The 22,186-nt window shown below is 40.6% G+C and overlaps 1 long non-coding RNA gene across 4 annotated transcripts in view; it reads left to right on the forward strand.

Annotated features, from left to right (window-relative positions):
* LOC148000321 (uncharacterized) overlaps window positions 1-22,186 on the forward strand; it is a 76,480-nt gene that overhangs the window by 22,262 nt on the left and 32,032 nt on the right. Inside the window, exon 1 of one of the 4 annotated variants that reach the window (XR_015641942.1) lies at window positions 14,613-14,674. The exons of 1 other annotated variant lie outside the window; for it this stretch is intronic. This is a non-coding gene — a long non-coding RNA (uncharacterized LOC148000321). Of the gene's footprint in view, window positions 1-14,612; window positions 14,849-22,186 lie in introns of those variants that run through there. 2 more of the 4 variants (XR_015641941.1, XR_015641944.1) reach the window with 2 other exon arrangements.

A 22,186-nucleotide genomic window follows, 5' to 3' on the forward strand; every position in this document is an offset into this window, starting at 1 on the left:
CATATTTAATAAGATAGAGTATAAAAGTTAAAGTAATATGGTGATTTTGAAATATAGTAGAAAACAAAAATTAAGAATCTTTTGTTATATTCAAATATTTCTTTTCAAAACATTTTCAAAATTCACCAATATCCTGCTAAGACTGAACCCACAGTGAACGTGATTGTTGGGGGGAGGCGGCAAAGGGGGGAGGATGGGGAGGGGAACAACCATAAAGAAGGGGAGGAGGAAGAGGGGTTAGGGGATTGTTGGCCTGGAAACTGGGAAAGGGAATAACACTCGAAATGTAAATAAGAAATACTCAAGTTAATAAACACAAAAATTGAAAAAAATGTCACCAATAGTAAAGGTGTCCTTACTTAAAAGTCAGGCTTTTCAGAAGCATCTGCATTGTTATTTATGTAAAACGTGGGTATTTGTCTCTTCTGTATACTTTTGGTTTGGGGTACATATTATAAAGACATCTGATATAACTATAATTCATTTTATTGGTAAAAGAACAAGGAAATCATATGTTTGAGCTTACCAAACTCACATCATCATCTGAGGGAAACTCAGAGGATTGTGAGATGTTCAGTCATAACACTATTTTGCAACTTATTGAACAGCTCAGGAGGTCAACCTAACGTAGGAGTTTTGCATGCAGCCTCTGTGTGTGCTATAGACGAGCATGAATTAGAGTATCACTCATGGAATATCAAAGAACAGAAAACTAGTCTCAGCTTGAGCTGCCAGCAAGCCTGAGCTTCAGTGAGAGAGCCTGACAGTGTGGCTTTGGGGTTGTTGCATGAGACTCATGGGTTACAACAAAATGCCACAGGCCAGTCAGCCAGGACATTAACTTGTGGGCTGTGCCTTTTGTTGCATCCTCATGTGGCTGGAGGATTGCAGCAGCTCTCTGGAGTGAGTTTGGTAAAGGAGGCTGAATCCAGACATGATGTCTTTGCAATGTGATGTGTTGAGGAGACACTCTGAGACTACACCGGGTGTTTTCTTGGCTTCTCTCTTTACCTTAGTTATGTTAACATTGTCTTCAATACTCTTCAAAGAATATTTTATGCGTGTGTGTGTGTGTGTGTGTGTGTGTGTGTGTGTGTGTGTGTGTGTACACCTGGTTGTGAGCATTTGTTTGCATGCACAGTCTAGAGGAGGAGTTCAGGTGTCCTGCTCTATCATTGTCCTGCTTAGTCCTTTGAGATGGTGTCTGAACTTGAAGCTAGGTTGGCATGCCAGCACCAATATTTTGTCTGCTGCTCTCAAGGCTTAGTTTAGAGGCACATATGTAGTCAGATGTGATTTTTATGGAGATTTAAACTCATGTCTATATTTGCCCAGCAAACACCCATATACACCGAGCTAGTTCCCTTAAGGCTGATTGTATGTAACTGTATTTTTGTAGTTTGCTCTTTTTATATTTTTTTATTTTATTTTATTTTATTTTTACTGGATAATTTTTCTTTATTTTTCTTTTCTTTCCTATTTTTTTAATTGTACTTAGATTTCAAATGTTATTCTCTTTCCTGATATCATATTCATAATCCCCCATCCCATTTGCCCTCCCCCTTCTTCTATAAGCTTGTTCCCCTCCCCAAATATCTACCTTTCCTGTCTCCCTGCCCTGAAATTCCACTGCAGTGGGAGGTCCAGACATGGCAGGACAAAGGGTTTCTCCTCCCATTGGTACCCAACAAGGCCATGCTTGGCTACATATGCAGCTAGAGCCATGGGTCAGTCTATGTGTACTCTGTGGGTAGTGGATTACTCCCTAGGAGGTCTGGTTGGTTGGAATTGTTGTTCTTTTGGGGTTTTTGTTTTATGTTGGAACATCTTTTGGGAATATGGCCAAGAGAAATATAGCAGGAACCTCAGAGAGTGCAATTTTCAATTTTCTGAAGAACCTACCCAGGGATTTCCAGAGAGGTTGTACCAGTTTAAAATCCCACCATCAATGCAGGAGTGTTCCTCTTTCTCCTCATCCTTGCCAGCATCTGCTGTCACCTGAGTTTTTTTTCTTAGTCATTCTGACTGGTGTGAGGTGGAATCTCACGGTTGTTTCAATTTGCATTCCCTGGATGACTACAGATGTATGTTGAACATTTCTTTAGGTGCTTTTCCGACATTCAATATTCCCGAGCTGAGAATTCTTTGTTTAACACTGTACCCCATTTTTTCATGGGTTCTCTGACTCACTGGAGTCTAACTTCTTGAATTCTTTGTATATTTTGGATATTAGCCCTCTTTCAGTTGTAGGATTGGTAAAGATCTTTTCCCAATCTGTTGGTTGCCTTTTTGTCCTAATGATAAAGTCCTTTGCCTTACAGAAGCTTTGTAGTTTTATGAGGTCCCATTTGTAGATTCTTGACCTTAGAGCATAAGCCATTGGTGATCTAGTCAGGAAAATTTCCCCAGTGCCCATGTGTTTCAGACTCTTCCCCACTTTTTTTTCTATTGGTTTGAGTGTATCTGGTTTGATGAGGAGGTCCTTGATCCACTTGGACTTAAGCTTTGTACAGGGTGATAAGAATGAATCTATTTGCATTCTTCTACATACTGACATCAAGTTGAAATAGCACCATTTCTTGAAAATGCTATCTTTTTTCCATTGAATGGCTTTAGCTCCTTTGTCAAAGATCAAGTGACCATAGGTGTGTGAGTTCATTTTTGGGTTTTCAATTAAATTCCACTGATCTATCTGTCTGTCTCTGTACAACTAACATGCAGTTTTCATAACTACTGCTGTGTAATACTGCTGAAGTCAGGGATGGAGATTCCACCAGAAGGTCTTTTCTTTTATTGTTGAGAGTCCTTTTAACTACCTTCGTTCCTTTTTGTTTGTTTGTTTGGTTTTGTTTTGTTTGTTGTTGTTGTTATTCCAAACAAATATGCAAATTGCTCATACTGTCTCTATGAAGAATTCACTTGGTATTTTGGAGAGTATATTGAATCTGTACATTGCGTTTGACAAAATGGCCATTTTTACCATATTAATTCTGCCAGTCCATGAGCATGATAGGTCTTTCCATCTTCTGACATCTTCTTCAATTTCTTTCTTCAGAGACTGGAAGTTCTTGTCATACAGATCTTTCACTGTCTTGGTTAAAGTCATACCATGGTATTATGTATTATTTGGGAGTAATATGAAGGGTATCATTCCCTAATTTTTTTCTCAGCCTGTTTAACCTTTGAGTAGAAAATGGCTACTGATATCTTTGAGTAAATTTTATACACAGCCACTTTGCTCATTATCAGGCTTAGTAGTTTTCTGGTGGAACTCTTGTCATCCCTTAAGTATACTATGACATCATCTGCAAATAGTGATATTTTGATTTCTTACTTTCCACTTTGTATCTCTTTGACATTCTTTTGTTGTCTGATTATTCTGGCTTAGACTTCAAAAACTATATTTAGTATTAAATAGCGAGAGAATGCGCAGCTTTGTCTATTCCCTGATTTTAGTGGGACTGTTTAACATTTGTCTCCATTTAGTTTGATGTTCGCTGTGGTTTCCCGTACATTGCTTTCACTGTGTTTAGGTATGGGTCTTGAATTCCTGATTTTTCAGGACTTTTATTATGCAAGGGTGTTGAATTTTGTCAATTCCTTTCTCAGCATCTAATGAAATAATCATGTAGTGTTTATCTTTGAGTATTTTTATAAAGTGGATTATGTCGTTGGATTTCCATTTATTGAACCATCCCTCTATTCCTGGGATGAAGTCTACTTCCTCGTGATGGATGAACATTTTGATGTGTTCTTGGATCTGGTTGCTAGAATTTTATTGAGTATTTTTGTGTTGATATTCATTAGGGAATTTGGTCTATAATTCTCTTTCATTGTTGGGTCTTTCTGTGGTATAAGTAATTGTGGCTTCATAGAAGACATTTGTTGTGTTTTGTCTGTTTCTAATTTGTGGAATAGTTTGGGGAATATTGGTATGAGGTCTTCTATGAAGGTCTGATAGAATTCTGCATTAAACCCATCTTGTGGTGGGCTCTTTTTGATTTGCAGACAATTAATCACTGGTTCTACTTCTTTAGGAGTTATGGGGTAATTTAGATGGTCTACCTGTTCATGGTTTAACTTTGGTACGTGATATTTGTCTAGAAAACTACTCATTTCCTCCAGATTTTTAATTTTGTTGAATATAGGCTTTTTTTTAGTAGGACCTGATGATCCTTTTAATTTCCTCAGATTCTGTTGTTATGTCTCCCTTTTCATTTCTGATTTTGTTAATTTGGACACACTCTCTGTGCCCTCTGGTTAGTCTGTCTACGAGTTTATCTATCTTATTGATTGTCTCAGAGAACCAGCTCTTGGTTTTGTTGATTCTTTGTATAGACATTTTTCCTTTCTACTTGGTTGATTTCAGCCCTGAGTTTGATTATTTCCTATCTTCTACTCCTCTTGGATGCACTTGCTTCATTTTGTTTTAGAGCTTTCATGTGTGCTGTCAAGGAACTGATGTATGCTCTCCCCTGTCTTTTTCTTTTTTGCAGTCACTCACAGTTATGAGTTTTCTTCTTCACACAGCTTTTGTTGTGTCCCAAAGTTTGGATATGTTTTACCTTCATTTTCATTGAACTCTAAGAAGTCTTTTAATTTCTTCATTTTTTCCTTGACTAAGTTATAAGTGAGTAGAGCGTTGTTCAACTTCCATGTATATATGGGCGTTCTTTCGTTATTGTTGTTATTGCAGATCAGCCTTAGTCTGTGGGAATATGATGGAATGCATGGGACTATTTCTATCTTCCTGTATCTGTTCAGGCCTGTTCAGTGACTGATTATATGGTTAATTTTGGGAAAGGGTCCAGGAAATTCTGAGAAGAAGGTATAACCTTTTTTTTTAGGATGGAATATTCTATAAATATCTGTTAAATCCATTTGTCTCATAACTTCTGTTAGTTTCTCTACATCTCTGTTGAAATTCTGTTTCCATGATCGGTTATATGGTTCATTTTTGAGAAGATACCATGAGGTGCAGAGAAGTAGGTGTATCCTTTTGTTTTAGGATGAAGTATTCTATTAATATCTGTTAAGTACAGTTGGGTCATAACTTCTGTTAATTTCTCTATGTCTGTTTAATTTCTATTTCCATGGTCTGTCCATTGATGAGAGAGCGGCGTTGAAACCTTGCTCTATTATTGTGTGAGGTACAAGGTGTGATTTGACCTTTAGTAAGGTTTCTTTTATGAATGTATATGCCCTTGCATTTGGAGCATAGACATTTAGGATTGAGAGTCCATCTTGGTGGATTTTTCCTTTGATGAATATGACGTTTTCTTTCTTATCTTTTTTACTGACTTTTGGTTTATTCAACATTAGAATGGCTACTCTCACTGGCTTCCTTTGACCATTTGCTTGGAAAGTCCTTTTCCAGTCTTTTACTCTGGGGTAGGGTCAATATTTGTCTCTTAGATGTGTTTCCTATGGAGCAAAATGCTGGGTACTCTTTACGTATCCAATCTGTCAGTCTGTATCTTTTTATTGGAGAATTGAGTCCATTGTTGTTGAGAGATATTAAGGAATAGTGATTGTTGCTTTCTGGTATTTTTGTATTTAGAGGTGGTATTATCTTTGTGTGTTTCTCTTCTTTATTTTGCTTGCAAAGAGATTAACTTTCTTGCTTTTCCTTGGGTGTGGTGTCCCTCCTTGTGTTGGGCTTTTCCACATAATATCCTTTATAGGGCTGTATTTGTAGAAAGAGATTTTGTAAATTTGGATTTGTCATGGAATATCTTGGATTCTTTGTCTATGTTAATTGAGAGTTTTGCTGGATATAATAGCCTGGGCTCACAGTTGTGATCTCTTAGGTTCTGTATGATGTCTCTCCAGGACCTTCTGGCTCTCATAATCTCTGGTGAGTAGACCAGTGTAATCCTTATAGGTCTGCCTTCATGTGTTATTTGACCTTACCCCCTTACTTCTTTGAAATTTCTTTCATTTTTTTCTGCATTTGGTGTTTTGACTTTTATGTGACAGGAGAAATTTCTTTTCTGTTCCAGTCTGTTTGGAGTTCTGTATGTTTCTTGTATGTTTATGCGCATCTCTTTCTTTAGGTTAGGGAAGTTTTCTTCTATAATATGTTGAAGATATTTACTGGCCCTTTAAGTGTGGAGTCTTCTCTCTCTTATATACCTATATTCCTAAGGTTTGAGCTTCTCATTCTTCCATGGATTTCCTGTATGTTTTGGGCTGAGAACTTTCTGCTTTTTCCATTGTCTTTGACGGTTCTTCTGATGTTTTCCATGGTATCTTCTGCCCCTGAGATTCTATCTTCTCTTTCTTGTATTCTGTTGGTGAATCTCACATCTACGACTCCTAATCTCTTCCCCAGATCTTCTCTCTCCAGGGTTGTCTCTCTTTGTGCTTTCTTTATTGTTTCTATTTACATTTTTCACTCATGGATGGTTTTGTTTAATTCCATCTACTGCTTGGTTGTGTTTTCCTGTAATTCTTTAAGGGATTTTTGTGTTTCCTCTTTAAGGGCTTGTACTTGTTTACCGGTGTTGTCCTGTATTTCCTTAAGGGAGTCATTTCTGACCTTCTTTAAGTCCCCCATCGTCATGATAAAAACGGGATTTAAAATCTAAGTCTTGCCTTTCCAGTGTGTTTGGATATCCAATATTTCCTTTGAAGGGAGAACTGGACTCTGATGATGCCAAGTAGTCTTCGATTCTGTTGTTTGTCTTCCTGTGCTTTCTTCTCATCATCAGTTTGTCTCTGATGTTAGCTTGTCTTGCTGTTTCTGGCTGTGGCTTGATTCTCCTAATATTTTTATTAATGCTTTGACAATTTGAGATGACCCCACTGAGTCCACACGTAGAAGCAGCTTGACCCTCCAGAAGTTCTGATGTATCCAGGATCACAGAATCACAGGCTCACAGGTCAACAGGCTTGCAGTAGGGACAGGCTCCAATAAGAGACAGCTAGACCAATTAAACCCAGAGATAACCAGATGGCAGCACTCAAGCACAAGGACATAAGCAACAGAAACTGTTAATACTTGGCAACATCAGAACCCAGTTCTCCCATCACAGCAAGCCCTGCACACCCCATACACCTACAGGATCCAGATCTACATGCTCATCTTTGTCTACTCCACACACCATTTGTGAGTAAACTGCATACTTTTCAACCCGATTGTTCACCCTTTTTCCTCTTGAATAATATTGTACGCACAGCTAAAGCGAAGAGCATTAACAATGTGATAGTCCAAACAGTAATGAAAACAAAGAAAGAATATTAAATGGAGTAAGGGGATAAAAGAATAAAAATCGAAACAAGTCTGGTAGCTGGGAATATTTAACCATCTACTCTTTGTATTACAAACTTCCATTGTCCAAATTCAGTGCTTCAGAACCAAACACATAAATGCTTCATGTTGTTATGTGTATTTGGTATTTTCAACTGTATATTTTCTTGGATATTTTATGTATTTACATTTTAAATGTTACTCCCTTTCCCAGCCTCGGCCATCCCCTCCCCCTCCCTCTGATTCTATGAAGACACTCCAACTCCCACCCAACCATTCCAAACTCAACACCGGCATTTCCCTACATTGAGGAAACAAGCCTTCACAGGACCAAGGGCTTCCCTTCCTATTGATGGGGACAATGCCATCCTCTGCTACATATGTGGCTGGAGTCATGGGTCCTCCCATGTGTACTCATTGGTTGCTGGTTTAGTCCTTGGAAGCTCATCTGTGAGGTCTCATTGGATGATATTGTTGTTCTTCCTAAGGTGTTGCAAGCCGCTTCACCTACTTCTGTCTTTTCTCTAACTCCGTAATTGGGGTCCTATTGTTCAACCCAAAGGTTAGCCCATCTGTATCAGTCAGGCTCTGGCAGAGCGTCTCAAAGACACCCATATCTGTCTCTTGTCAGCAAGCACATCTTGTCATCTGCAATAGTGACTGGATTTAGAGGCTGAATATGGGAAGGATTCCCAGGTGGGGCAGTCTCTGGATGACCTTTTCTTCAGTTCCTGGTACACTCTATGTCCCTGTATGTCCTCCGATGAGTATTTTGCTCTCACTTTTATGAAGGAATTAAGATCACCATTTTGATCTTCCCACTTCTTGAGCTTCATATGGTTTGTGACTCGTTTGTAACATATCCTGAGCTTATGAGCTAATATCTATTTATCAGTGAGTGGTACCATGTGTGTTCTTTTGTGACTGGTTTACCTCACTCAGGATGATATTTTCTAGTTCCATCAATTTTCCTAAGCATTTCATGTAGTCATTGTTTTTAAGAGCTGAGTAGTATTCCATTGTGTAAATGTACCAGATTATCTGTATCCATTTCTCTGATGAAGGACATATGGCTTCTTTCGAGCTTCTGGGTATTATATAAATAAGACTGGTATGAACATAGTGGAGCATGTGTCCTTCTTATATGTTGGAACATCTTTTGGGTATATGTCGAGGAATGGTATGGCAGGGTCCTCAGGTAGTACAATATCCATTTTGCTGAGGAATCTCCAGACTGATTTTTAGATTGGTTGTACCAGCTTGCAATCTCACCAACAATGGAGGAGTCTTTCTCTTTTTCAGCATCCTCAATGGGTACTTTTGCCACCTGAGTTTTTGATCTTAGCCATTCTAACTGGTATGAGGTGGAATCTCAGGGTTGTTTTAATTAGCATTTCCCTGTTGACTAAGGCTATTGAACATTTCCTTAGGTACTTCACAGCCATTTAATATGCCTCAGGTGAGAATTCTTTTTTAAGCTCTGTACCCCATTTTTAATAGGGTTATTTGAATCTCTGGAGTCTAAGTTCTTTAGTTCTTTGTATATATTCGATATTAGCCCTCTATTGGATAGGATTGGTAAAGAACTTTTGCAAACAAGTTGTTTGCTGTTTTGTCCTAATGACAGTGTCCTTTCCCTTACAGAAGCCTTGCAATTTCATGAGGCTCTTCCCCACTTTTTCTTTTATTAATTTGAGTGTATCTGGTTTTATGTGGAGGTCCTTGATCCCTCTGTACTTGAGCTTGGTACAGGGTGATAAGAATGGGTCGATTTGCACTCTTCTACGTGGTGATCCCCAGTTGAACCAGTGCCGTTTTTTGAAAATGCTGTATTGTTTCGTGTTTGATCATAACAATAGAAACCAAACTAGGGCACAGTTCATTCAGGGTTACAGGGTTATCCTAATGTTTATATTAGGATAGTCTATGGAATCTTTATTAACTCTAATGTGATGTCTATGTAGTAAAAGACACATGGCATGCTACCTTAATCTGGTTCTAGCACCAGAGTTCTAAGTCTGTTACCAGATATAAATGCTTGATATCTCTAGGCATTTCATTTCTTTCTATCACAACTGGATCTGGAAGCAGGAGAGAGACCACACCCCTATTTCAAACCGAGCATGTATGGTGTGAAAGTACCTTCTAAGGTTCTTGTGCAGGGAGAGGCTGGCTCATTAGCCCTGAGATAGGGGAAAAGGTGAACAAATAAACAGCACAAGAATAACAACATTTTGCCCATAAAGGCACAAGCAGAATATCGTATGAGGAAAAACAGTCTGCCCTTGAGAACAGCTAATAACAGAAACGCTGTCCAACAGAGGTTACTATCCTTATTGCATGGCATAAAAATGGTGGTAATGGTGTAGAGAACTGGAAGCTCATCCATGGACACACTCTTCTATCTGCCTACAAGCCATGTAACCAAGAATGCCAGTATGACTGTGTTCAGGAAGACTTCTCCAGTCATTTCTTCTGGATGCTAGGCTCCTGATTTGGTATGTTTTCCTATCTGTGTACTGCTAGAGAATCCACATGCTGTTTGATAACAGTTCTTTTAAATTTTTCTATAATGATCTTTAGTAACAGACTATTCTTATGAACATTATTGAATAATTTCTTACATAAATTATTTAAATTTATGATATATTTGCTGAGAGTTAAGAATAATCAATACTGAAAGATAAATTGCCACTGTGGGGGAGCAGTCCATACTTGGGTCATCAATGCTTTGGATCCCAATGAAATCAAGTGAATACAGACATCTTCTATGAGTCTGTCTCCAGGAGTGATGGATTCTGTAACTTCTAGTCTATCACCTTCTGTGTGAAAATTGTTAGAATCATCAATAAAGTAGTTCATAAAAACTGTATGGAAAAGTAAAGCTAAAATGATGCAATGTGTGGGTCCACCGGACGGTGTAATCTGTCTCTGTGTATATGGCTGTCCAGTGTGGCTTTGGGACCTTCCCTTTCATTTGACTCTTCTCTACTGCACTCAAATAAAATGTATATTATATATGACCTCATTATAGACCTTTACAGGGGGAAACTTTGCTTAACGAAAAATGCCTTTGGAAACATAGTTAAGCAGATCTTGACATTTTAATAGGAAAACAATCTCATTCCCAAGCAGTTCACCTTAATACGGGTGTCCAGGACCAAAAGTTCTTAAGGATTAATGATGATGGGGTGGAGAAATGGCTCATTGGTTAAGATCTCATACTACTTTTGTTGAGGACATGTTCAGTTCCCAACACCCGTGTCTACCAACTCCACCTACAGGGGTTCCAACACCTAAGGTCTCTACAAACACCTATACTCATGGGCACACATCACGCAGAGATATGTAACTAAAAATGATCAGATATTTAAAACATGATGACCAAGCTTTCAATAATTATTTAATCAGTTTATCATAAAGTAACCTCCTTCTCCCTTGTCTCACCTTTGTGACGTTCCAGGGTATTTATGCTTCTGTAGACATCACTGACTGTAAGCTACCTTTCAATAAACTGATTTTGTACTGTAGCTGAGAATAATCCTTGGCTTTCTTTGGGCAACCCAGATCCAAGCCATCTTACATTTACAGTCAGAGTTAACTTGAAGAAACCTTTCAGTTCATCTCTCTGATGATTCTGTGCCCCTGTTAGTTAAAAATTCTCACAGAGTAAAATGCTGGGGCCACATGAATTGGGATGAGCACACATGGCTTGCATGACATTTTGTTTTCTTCTTGAGGCAGGGGCTCATATATCGAAGGCTGACCTCACACTCACTTTATCGCTAATGATAACTTTGAATTTCTGATCATCTACTTCTGCCCGCAAGTGCTTGAATTATAGACATGTAACATCACATTGGTACATGCTGGGAACAAACTCAGGCGTTTTGGCATGCTAGGCAAGGACTCTACCAACTGTGCGAAATTCTAAACCAACCTTGACATTATCTCTTAGAGAATTACTCTCTCTCTCTCTCTCTCTCTCTCTCTCTCTCTCTCTCTCTCTCTGGGTGTGTGTGTGTGTGTGTGTGTGTGTGTGTGTGTGTGGGTGTGTGGGTGTGTGTGGGTGTGTGTTTGTGTGTGTAGCTAGTGCTACAGGCAGTCATGACACACCCCATGTGAGGACTTGGAACTAGCTTAAAAGCAGCGAGAGTTCTTTTTTATTTTATTAACTTGAGTATTTCTTATATACATTTCGAGTTTTATTCTCTTTCCCGGTTTCCGGGCAAACATCCCCCTCCCCGCTCCCCTTCTTTATGGGTATTCCCCTTCTCATCCTCCCCCCTTGTCCCCCTCCCCCCAACAATCTAGTTCACTGGGGGTTCAGTCTTAGCAGGACCCAGAGCTTCCCCTTCCACTGGTGTTCTCACTAGGATATTCATTGCTACCTATGAGGCCTCTGGTGTGGTCACAAATTGGGCTGAAGTGACAAGTCTGCTTTGGTAGAGATAGAAATGAAGGGGCTTTCTAGAAACATCTGGCTAGACAGTGTCAACAAGATATAGGTCAACCTGGAAGATGTTCCTTTCATCCTCTGGGAGTTATGGGGTACACTGGAATGCTAGGGCTGGCATTTCCTAAGTTCCATCATCCCTCTATCTCTGAGCCTCACCTCCTGAGTTCCTTTGTACACAGTGATTTCCAGCACCCCTCTCATTTCCCTGCATTTGTTTCTGCTCTAAGAAGTAAGAGCTAAACCAGATATGGTGGTCCAGCACTTGGAAGGCAGAGGCAGTCGATCAGAAATTCCAGGTCATCCTCTGCTACAGAGTGAGTGTGAAAGCATCTTGAGCTAGGAGACCCTGTGCAAACAGCCAGATCATGCATGGACAGCTTAATGAGAAAGTAGGCAACCAATCACATCTCTGAAATGTTTAGAGCCTGACCCCATGTTCTGCTGGGAGCCTAGATCATTGATGCTCACAACATCTGACTTTCCTATGAAGCTATTTATAAAAATATGTGTGTTTAGCGGCTGGAGAGATGGGCTCTGCAGTTTAGCACACCCCTTCCTCTTGCAGAGCAAGAGTTTCCAGGGTCCACCAGGAGATTGATAAGCAAACTCTGTAACTCCAGTTCTAGTGTATCTGTCACCCTCTTCTGACCACTGCAGGCACCAGGCATTATAGGAAAGACATTCATACCAATAAATCTAAAGAAAAAATTGAATCGTCTGCATTTGGTCATCAGCTGACACTTTAAATATATCTGGCAATAAAATAAGGTGGACATCGATTTACTAACAGTGAACCAGAAGTGATAGGCAAGTCTCACTGTAGACAAGGTTGATTGGAGTTCTCACTGGGTGTGTGTGTGTGTGTGTGTGTGTGTGTGTGTGTGTCTGTGTGTCTGTGTGTGTGTGTGTGTCTGTGTCTGTGTCTGTGTCTGTGTGTGTTCGAGTACACAGTGTGCACACACGTTGTTGATAGATTATGGAGTTTGGAAGCTACCACTGGAATTTCCGGGCTTTTGTGACTAAGAGCAAGGAATTGGACCAGGGACACATAGGATATTGGTAGAAAGAAAGGGATGTTTTCTTCTCTTATTAAGGAAGAAAAGTTTGAGCTAAACTTGGAGTAAGATCAAAGGCTCAAAGTATGGGTCATGGGGGTTGTGCATCTTTATAAATCATTTACACACATCCTACCTTTCCTCACATGCCTATGCTATGGGATTTTCTCAGACATGTTCGAACAGTTATATGTATCCTTTGGTGGTGAAAATGGGGATTCCATGGTTATTCTGTCCTTGATTGAAATCTCTCCACCTTACGCTTCTGCTCCCTGATTAAGCCACAGACTATTTAGTTTTTGATTGTATTATTTGGGGAGACTTTAAAAACTGCCAAAGTATACCAAATATGTCAGTATATCTTTGACTTTCCCCCCTGCTTCTGTTATCTCACAGCTGTGACTGGGAGATTAGGAAGGATGGCCACGAATGTGTCAAGTTCCTAGAGCAGGATCGTCCTGTTACTCTTAGGTTTAGTTAGACTGTCTGTAGTGAGGCTCAGATATCCTATTATTTAATTTGTAGTTCCCACACTCAGAAGAGATTGGCATATTAAAGTACATAACCTTAACAGTCCTCAGAGAAAGCCAAAGCTGTGCACAAGTTAAAGTGACAAAGTCCAATTTTTTCCAGGGTAGTATAAAAAAAGAGACCCAGGTACTGAGCTGGCCTGCTTTCTAAACACACGAGAGATACATGGGGATGTATAGTCAAGAAATATGGAGCTCATGGTTGATAGCAATATGGGTCAATTTTAGTAACCCCGACCTTGAAAGCTTCCTGCTGAAGGTAGGAAAGCATCACAGATATCAAGGGTGGGGACAGAAACATTTTTGTAAGATAGGGAGGGGGTGATTGTGTATATGTGGGTTCATGCTAAACTGCCTTGGCGACTGCTAAAGTTGGAGTGTACAAAGATGGGCACACAAAGTACACCGGCCAAGGAGCAGGTTCAAAGTCTGACTAAAGTTTGATTTATGTAAGAATCTGTGTCAGGTGCCCGATTGTATGCAACATAATTGGACAGGGCTACGAAGGGTATTATAGCTGGACCCAGAATTTATACAAGAATCTCTCTTTCTCTACAGAAATATAAGGTTGGGTCTCAAAGATATCTGAGGATAGCCCTGCTGTCATCTCGGTGAAACTTTACTCATCCTTTTTAATCCTATGACCTCCAGCAGGTGATAGGACAACATTTCATTGTACATACTGACCGTGAACAAAATAAAACCAAAATCAAAAACAAGGAGAACTATACTCTGAGGCAACTCTGAGTGAATACTGCATAGGAGTACAGATTCGGGTTTCCCAGAATTAATGACTCTATTGGGGAAGAGGTTGGCATGAGGTCTTATAGCCATAGAACAAAAGAACATAAATCAATACAAAAATACAGGGCAAAGAACATTTGGTGGGCAGCCTACAGCACAGCAGGAAAATGTCCCGCTGATGATATTCTTCTTTACCGCATTACTGAAAAGCCAGTGGTTGGCTGAGTTCAACAATACATTTCAAATGTTTTATATAACAGGCACAAAGATCCTAGGTCAGCTACAAAGGTTGGTATTAAGAAGTTTAAAGACCCCAAAGATAGTACAAGATAATTTTGGCTACCGATGATTCATCCCCTGCTTAGTGCTCAAGTACTATTCAGGCACTTTGAGCAGTCTTCAACACAGATGTCGTTTTTTCAGTGAACCCGCACTTAAATTAGAAACAAGAGACTTGGTGCTTTTAGAAGCAGAGTCACTGGGAGGGGTGGGACTCAGAGAAGCGGCACGGGGCCCGCCCCTCTGCATTGGTCCCGCCTTCTTCCTCTCATTGGCTGAGATTCTCAGCGCGTCACACCGGCGACCAGGTTGTGCCCGCCCTCCCAGCAGAGAGGGAATCAAAGCGCAGGAAAAGGTGCGTGTGTGCAGGTATAGAGATCTAGTCTGGGTCAGGGCTATGGAAGGTGTGGAAACCCTGTTTCCTTGGTTACCTAAGAGAGCTGAGTAACAGCTCTGGTTGACCAGGCAGGTTAGGCAGGTCCGGATTCCCTTGCCAGGAGAATATCCCGCCTTGGACCACAGAGCTGAGGTAAAGAAGGGAGCAGGCTGCTATAGAGGATCAGGGTCTGGACCTCAGGAGAGCATGGCGGAAGGTGGAGGGCTACTCTGCGGGGTTGTACCGCGCCAGGGAAAAGGTTGGTGGCCAGTGCTTGTCCTGGCCCGGGTTCACTGAAGTTGAGCCCTGCATGGTTGCTTACTGAGGCAGTCCTTTGGCCCGAGGGCTCTGGCAGTGGTGAGGACCCCATGCAAACTTTACTAAGCAGGGCGCTGGTTCTGCAGGCCAGAGCCCTCAGGGGTCTCTTCACCCAAGGTAGTGCTCAACTGGAAGTTCCCTACCCTCAGCCTGCCCGGTCCTTCCCAGCAGGTGATTGAGGGAACTGACAGGTTGAGAGTGTCTCACTTTGAGCCTTGGGCCCATCTCTCATTCTCACTCATGTGCTCCAAGTTCCTGCTCTCCTTTACCTGCCTGTGACACCAGCTGCTGCACTCCACACACCACCCTTCCTGGTTCATGCTCATCTCTGGAGAGGTGGCTGAGATGCTAATATTATAGGGAAACGAACCAGGGAGATTTCCTCTGCCACCTGAAGCCAACATTCATGAAGGGTTGGAGCTCAGGCAATCAAGAAAAGTGTCTTTTTCCAATCCTGAGGGAGACAAACAAAACAGCAAGTCATTCTTCTCTATCTCTGTCTCTATCTGTCTCTCTGTCTCTCTCTAACACACACACACACACACACACACACATACACACACACACACACTCACCACAGACAGACAGACAGAGATCTGCTCTTGCCTGATAGATATGTGAGAAAAAATTTGTTGGTTCGCGTTGAATGCCATTTATGTTGAATTCTGGCCAGTATTTCTTTAAGCATCAAATTCATTTTCCATTTACTCCTGGGTTTGTTTAACAGATTGGTAAGGCACAGTGATTTGTGTCTTTTCTTCCTGAAGTCCCTTGGATGTTCTACCCTTATGTTAACTTCCACATCTAGTAACCTTATACTAATCCACACCTAGTAACCTTATAGTAATACAGATGTTGTTATGTAGTTAATTGGTAGGGGGTGTCCGTATGTAAAGAGCTTTGCAGGTAACTTTTCTGTTGCTCTTTGCTGTCATCCACATTTTTACTAATACATACAGACATTGAGAGACTTTGTGAGAGGACATGAGGGAGATGGGTTTCTCTGATTTAGTTTCCTTTAAGATACTTCCCAAACAATAAATTTCATATACAGCATATGTATTTAATAAAGATCTGTTAAGTATCTATTGTGCAAGAGACACTTTTCAAAAGCAGGTGAATATCACCTCTTGGGGCATCTATCTTCTAGAAGAACTTCAGATCATAAATAAATAGAATATGCCCTTGTCAGATGATGTTATAGGACTTAAGAGAAAAAGCAGGGAGAAGGCAGAGCCAGAAATGGGTTTCAATTGGACTAGATGTCTTCTATACTTTTCAAAATATATTTTACGCATGTGAGTGCGTGTATCTGTGTGTGTGTGTGTGTGTGTGTGTGTGTGTACACCTGGTTGTTAGCATTTGTTTGCATGCACAGTCTAGAGGAGGAGTTCAGGTGTCCTGCTCTATCATTGTCCTGCTTAGTCCTTTGAGATGGTGTCTGAGCTTGAAGCTAGGTTGGCATGCCAGCACCAATATTTTGTCTGCTGCTCTCAAGGCTTGGTTTAGAGGCATATATGTAGTCAGATGTGCTTTTTATGGAGATTTAAACTCAGGTTTATGTTTGCCCAGCAAACACCCATATACACTGACCTAGTTCCCTTAAGGCTGATTGTATATAACTTCTTTTTTTCTAAATTTGCTCCTATTTTATTTATTTTTATTATTCATTTTAATTTTTATTGGGTATTTCTCTTTTTCTATTCTTTTCTATTTTTTTAAAATGTATTTACATTTCAAATGTTATTCACTTTCCTGGTTTCATATCCATAACCCCCATCCCATTCACCCTCTCCCTTCTTTCATAATTTTTTTTCCTCCCCAAACATCTCCCTTTCCTGTCTCCCCGCCCTGAAATTCCACTACAGTGAGAGGTCCAGACTTGGCAGGACAAAGGGTTTCTCCTCCCATTGGTACTCAACAAGGCCATGCTCTGCTACATGAAGCTGGAGCCATGGGTCTGTTCATGTGTACTCTGTGGGTAGTGGATTCGTCCCTAGGAGCTCTGGTTGGTTGGAATTGTTGTTTTCCTGGGGCTTTTTGTTTTATGATGGAACATCTTTTGGGAATACGGCCAGGACAGGTATAGCAAGATCCTCAGATAGTCCAATTTTCAATTTTCTGACGAACCTCCAGAGGGATTTCCAGAGAGGTTGTACCCATTTGCAATCCACCCAACAAAGGAGGGGTGTTCCTCTTTCCCCACATCCTCTCCACCATCTTCTGTCACCTGAGTTTTTATCTTAGTCATTCTGACTGTTGTGAGATGGATTCTCAGGGTTGTTTCAATTTGCATTCCCTGGATGACTCCAGATGTATGCTCAACATTTCTTTAGGTGTTTCTCCGACATTCGATATTCCTCAGCTGAGAATTCTTTGTTTAACTCTGTACCCCGTTTTTTTCATAGGGTTATCTGACTCACGGGAGTCTAACTTCTTGAGTTCTTTGTATATTTTGGATATTAGCCCTCTATCAGATGTAGGATTGTTAAAGATCTTTTCCCAATCTGTTGGTTAAAGTCACACCATGGCATTATATATTATTTGGGACTAATATGAAGGGTATCATTTCCCTAATTTCTTTCTCAGCCTGTTTGTCCTTTGAATAGAAGATGGCTACTGATTTGTTTGAGTTAATTTTATATCGAGCCACTTTGCTGTTTCTCAGGCTTAGTAGTTCTCTGGTTCAACTTCTGTGGTCACTTAGGTATACTATCATATCATCTGCGAATAGTGATATTTTGACTTCTTCCTTTCCACTTTGTATCTCTTTGACCTTCGTTTGTTGTCTGATTACTCTGGCTAAGACTTCAAGAACTATATTCAATAAGCAGCAAGAAATTGGGCAGCTTTGTCTACTCCCTGATTTTATTGGGACTGTTTCATGTTTCTCTCCATGTAGTTTGATGTTGGCAACTGTTTGCTGTATATTGCTTTTACTACGTTTAGGTGCCGACACTGAATTCCTGATCATTCCAGGACTTTTATTATGAAGGGGTGTTGAATTTTGTCCACTGCTTTCTCAGCATCTAATGAAATGATCATGTGGTTTTTATCTTTGAGGTTTTTTTATAAAGTGAAATCTGTTAATGGACTTCCATATATTGAACCATCCCACTCTTCCTGGGGTGAAGTTTACTTGATCATGATGGTTGTTCATTTTTATGTATTCTTTGATCCTGTTGCGAGAATTTTATTAAGTATTTTTGCATTGATATTCAAAAGGGAATTTGGTCTGTAATTCTCTTTAATGTTGGGTCTTTCTGTGGTTTCAGTATTTGTAATTGTGACTTCATAGAAGGCATTTGGTAGTGCTTTCTCCATTTCTAATTTGTAGAATGGTTTGGAGAGTATTGGTATGAGGTCTTCTATTAAGGTCTGATAGAATTCTGCATTAAACCCATCTTGTGGTGGGCTCTTTTTGATTCGCAGACTTTTAATAACTGGTTCTAATTCTTTAGGAGTTATGAGGCAATTTCAGTGGTTTATCTGTTCCTTGTTTATCTTTGGTACTTGGTATTTGTCTAGAAAACTGTCCATTTCCTCCAGATTTTTAAGTTTTGTTAAATTTGGCCTTTCTTAATAGGACCTGATGATTTTTTTCATTTCCTCAGATTCTGTTGTTATGTCTCCTCTTTTATTTCTGATTTTGTTTATTTGGACACACTCTCTGTGCCCTCTGGTTCGTCTGTCTAAGAGTTTATCTATCTTATTGATTTTCTCAGAGAACCAGCTCTTGGTTTTGTTGGTTCCTTGTATAGACCTTTTTGTTTCTACTTGGTTGATTTCAGCCCTGAGAATGATTATTTCCTACCTTCTACTGCTCTTGGTTGCAGTTGCCTTGTTTTGATCTGGAGATTTTAGGTGTGCTGTCAAGCTGCTGATTTGTGCTCTCTCCTGTTTTTTGCTTTTTTCAGGCAGTCACAGCTATGAGTTTTCCACTTCACACAGCTTCAATATTGTCCCATCAGTTTGGGAATGTTGTACCTTCATTTTCATTAATCTCTAAGGAGTGTTCTAATTTCTGTCTTTATTCCTTCCTTGACTAAGGTATATGTGTGTAGAACATTGTTCAACTTCCATGTATATGTGGGTGTTCTTTCATTATTGTTGTTATTGAAGATCAGCCTTAGTCTGTGGGAATATGATAGATTGCATGGGACTATTTCTATCTTCCTGTATATGTTGAGGTGTGTTTTATGACCCGTCATATGGTCAGTTTGTGAGAAGATACCATGAGGTGCTGAAACAAAGGTGAGTCTGGAGTCTGACTCCTTGGTCCCTGGTTTCCAACAGGGCTCCTGTCAGGACTGTGGTCCCGTCTGTAGCAGACCTCCTGTGAGGGCCTTCCAACTGGAGGATATTCAAAGGGGCAGAGAAGCTGCTGATATGTTGCCCAGCCTGCAGTAGATCTCCTGGGAGGCCTTCAGACTGTGGCTTCTTCAGAGGAACATTCAAAATGTGTCCTCTGTGAAGCTGTTCTGGGGACACAGATGGAGAGGGGTGACAATGGACTGTGGTTTCTCTTTCCTTGAGGGCAGCCACAGGACAGGGAGGCCTTTTATTGATTTTGGCAACTGCCCTGCCTGTCACAGAGACCCTGGGAGGCCTCCAGATTGTGGTGTCAATTACCCAGTTGCCCTGTATAAAGAGGACCTCTTGGGATGCCCTCAACTGTGGTGTCCTATGTGCATTACATCTCCTGGGATGTCTCAAATTGTGTTGTCAGATGCCCTGATTGTAGCAGATTTCCTGGGATGCCTCAGCATGCGGTATCAAATGTTCTGAGTGCAGTAGTTCTTCTGATACACTTCAGGATATTACGCCTAATGTTCAGAGTGCAGTGGATCCTCTGTTAAGCCTCAAGATATAGTATCTTCCAGGAAGCAGACTAGCTAGCAGTCTGTCCCTGCAGAAAGGTAGAGGCAGAAAGTCTGTCTGACATTTTCTTCAGTGAAAGTCACTGCTGGTTTATCACACTCTGTAGGACTAAATTCCTCATGTGAAAAAGGCTTTATTTCAAGGGTGAGGTTACCACTTCCACTGGTGTGGTCAAACCGTGAGAATCTGAAGATTCAAAATTCTCATCTTCAACAGGGTCCTTCCACACACCCCATTTCAAGTGATAGGATCCCATTCTTTGTCAGTTAATGTCTTTACTGTAACTGCTGAAGCTTGAATTTTCACTCCAATTCAGCCAAACTAAAGAGGGCTGAAGTTTGATGTTCTGCAACTCAAGATCTATGACTGCTAGAGATAACTTCTCTCCAAGGACACACTTAGTAAATTTTACACTGTTTACTTGCATCTGGAGCCATTTAATTTTATCATGCAGCTCATTCATTTCCTTCATCCATTTGTCCAGAGGTACTAAGAGCATCAAGCCAGCAAAATCATTTTCTGATTTTTCCCCCAACTTGTAGAAAATTTTGTATACCTAATCACCAAAGTCATGAAGATAATCAAAGGCATTGGCTTCTTTAAGTTTGAAAGACAGTATCAACCACAGATCTTCAATATTTTCTGACCCCCAGAAGACAGAGTATGAGTGGAGGTTTCAGTAGTTGAAGGAGCTGGTGAATTATTAACCAACTCCACATTCTTAAAAGTCTCGTATTTACACATCTGCTCCTCTAGAACCATTCCAGGTACCAACTTATGTATTGGTCAGAGTTCTCTAGACTCACAGAATTTATAGGTAGTCTCTGTATAGTAAGGGAACTTGTTGATGACATACAGTCTGTAGTCCAACTCCCCAACCATGATCAGCATCAGCTGTAAATGTTGTCCAAGGATATAGCAGTGTCTTAGTCCCACAAGACAGGCAGGCTAAGAAGAGAGAACCTTCCTTATTCCAAAGTCCTTATATAGGTCTCCACCAGAAGGTGTCTGGAACTTGCTTTGTCCCAGATGACCTTGAACTCTGAGATCGCCTAGCCTTAGTCTCCTGGAATTCATAGGCACTATGCCCCAAGATCTCCATGCCAAGATACACGTCAAATACTTCTATCTCCTAGCCTTAAGATCAGTATCAAAGGTGAACCTTTCAATTCTGAATTGTAGTTCATTCCGGATATAGTCAAGTTGACAACTAGGAATAGCCACAATAGATATGTATGCACTTATTTGTGTGGATGTGTGCATGTTGAGTGTCCATGTAGAGACTATTTTGTTGGGCTTCACATTTTTAAGAGTATTAAAAGTTTTGACTGTCCACTTTTATCATATTGAATTTCATTGTCTTCATTGTAATGTGTTGTAGTGTTCCCTGATCATACTTGCACCTCATCTTGTGAGGTCCGAAATGAAGCTCTTCAGGGTCCCTACAGTGAGACTCATGGAAACAGTGATCTATGCAGTAGCAAGAGTAATTTAATTTAATCTGGCATGCCTGGGTCTTCCCAGTTCAAAGGAGATGACCCTGAGCAGTCTCTGATAGGGAGTTATATACCTTGAAAACTATTGGACAGAATTCAAACATTGGTAACTAGGCAGGGCATTAATGATGGGGTGAAGTGACATTCAAGCTGACTCGTGATCAGTGGACCATTGTGGACTTTCCAGCGGGCACAGTTGGGAGTCAAGGAGGTCTGTGGAGTTACAGGTGGGTTTGTCTGACAGTCTGGCTTATAGATGCTCAGGAAACTAACTACTCCTTGGAAGGGAGGGGTCTGTGTGCATGGAGGTTTGAGGGTAAACTTTCCCACTGGCCTTAGATCGACTCCAACTATAACTCTTTCATTCCCCCATTGTCTTTTAGCACAGCTTCCATCTTGAAGCTTACAGTCCTCCAGCTTGTATTTTGCCTCCCTATTTGCAGCTACACCTAGTGTTGTCTTAAGATGATTAACTGGACTATATTCACTTAGCAAGGGTCCAGCTAGAGTACCTTCATAACAGGGGAAATTAAGACACACAGCCCATACAGACATATAGTTAGCAGGGAGAATAGAGTCAGGACTGAGACTGAGTCAACTTGACTTGACGGGGTTGGTGTGCGTTTGAACCTTTATTTTCCTACAGCTAGAGCCAGGTAGTCTTCTTCAGTGGAGGAGCAGGTCGGGAATGGTTGTAGTGCACCCAGGTGGTGACTGTGTTCAACAGGATGATGAAAAGTCCTTTTCACTTCGGTTTAGGCTCAGCTTGGTGAAATCTTAACTTGTGAGCTTTTGG

The sequence above is a fragment of the Rattus norvegicus genome, chromosome 17 (assembly GCF_021556685.1).
Source record: "Rattus norvegicus strain SHRSP/BbbUtx chromosome 17, alternate assembly SHRSP_T2T, whole genome shotgun sequence".
NCBI lineage: Eukaryota > Metazoa > Chordata > Mammalia > Rodentia > Muridae > Rattus > Rattus norvegicus.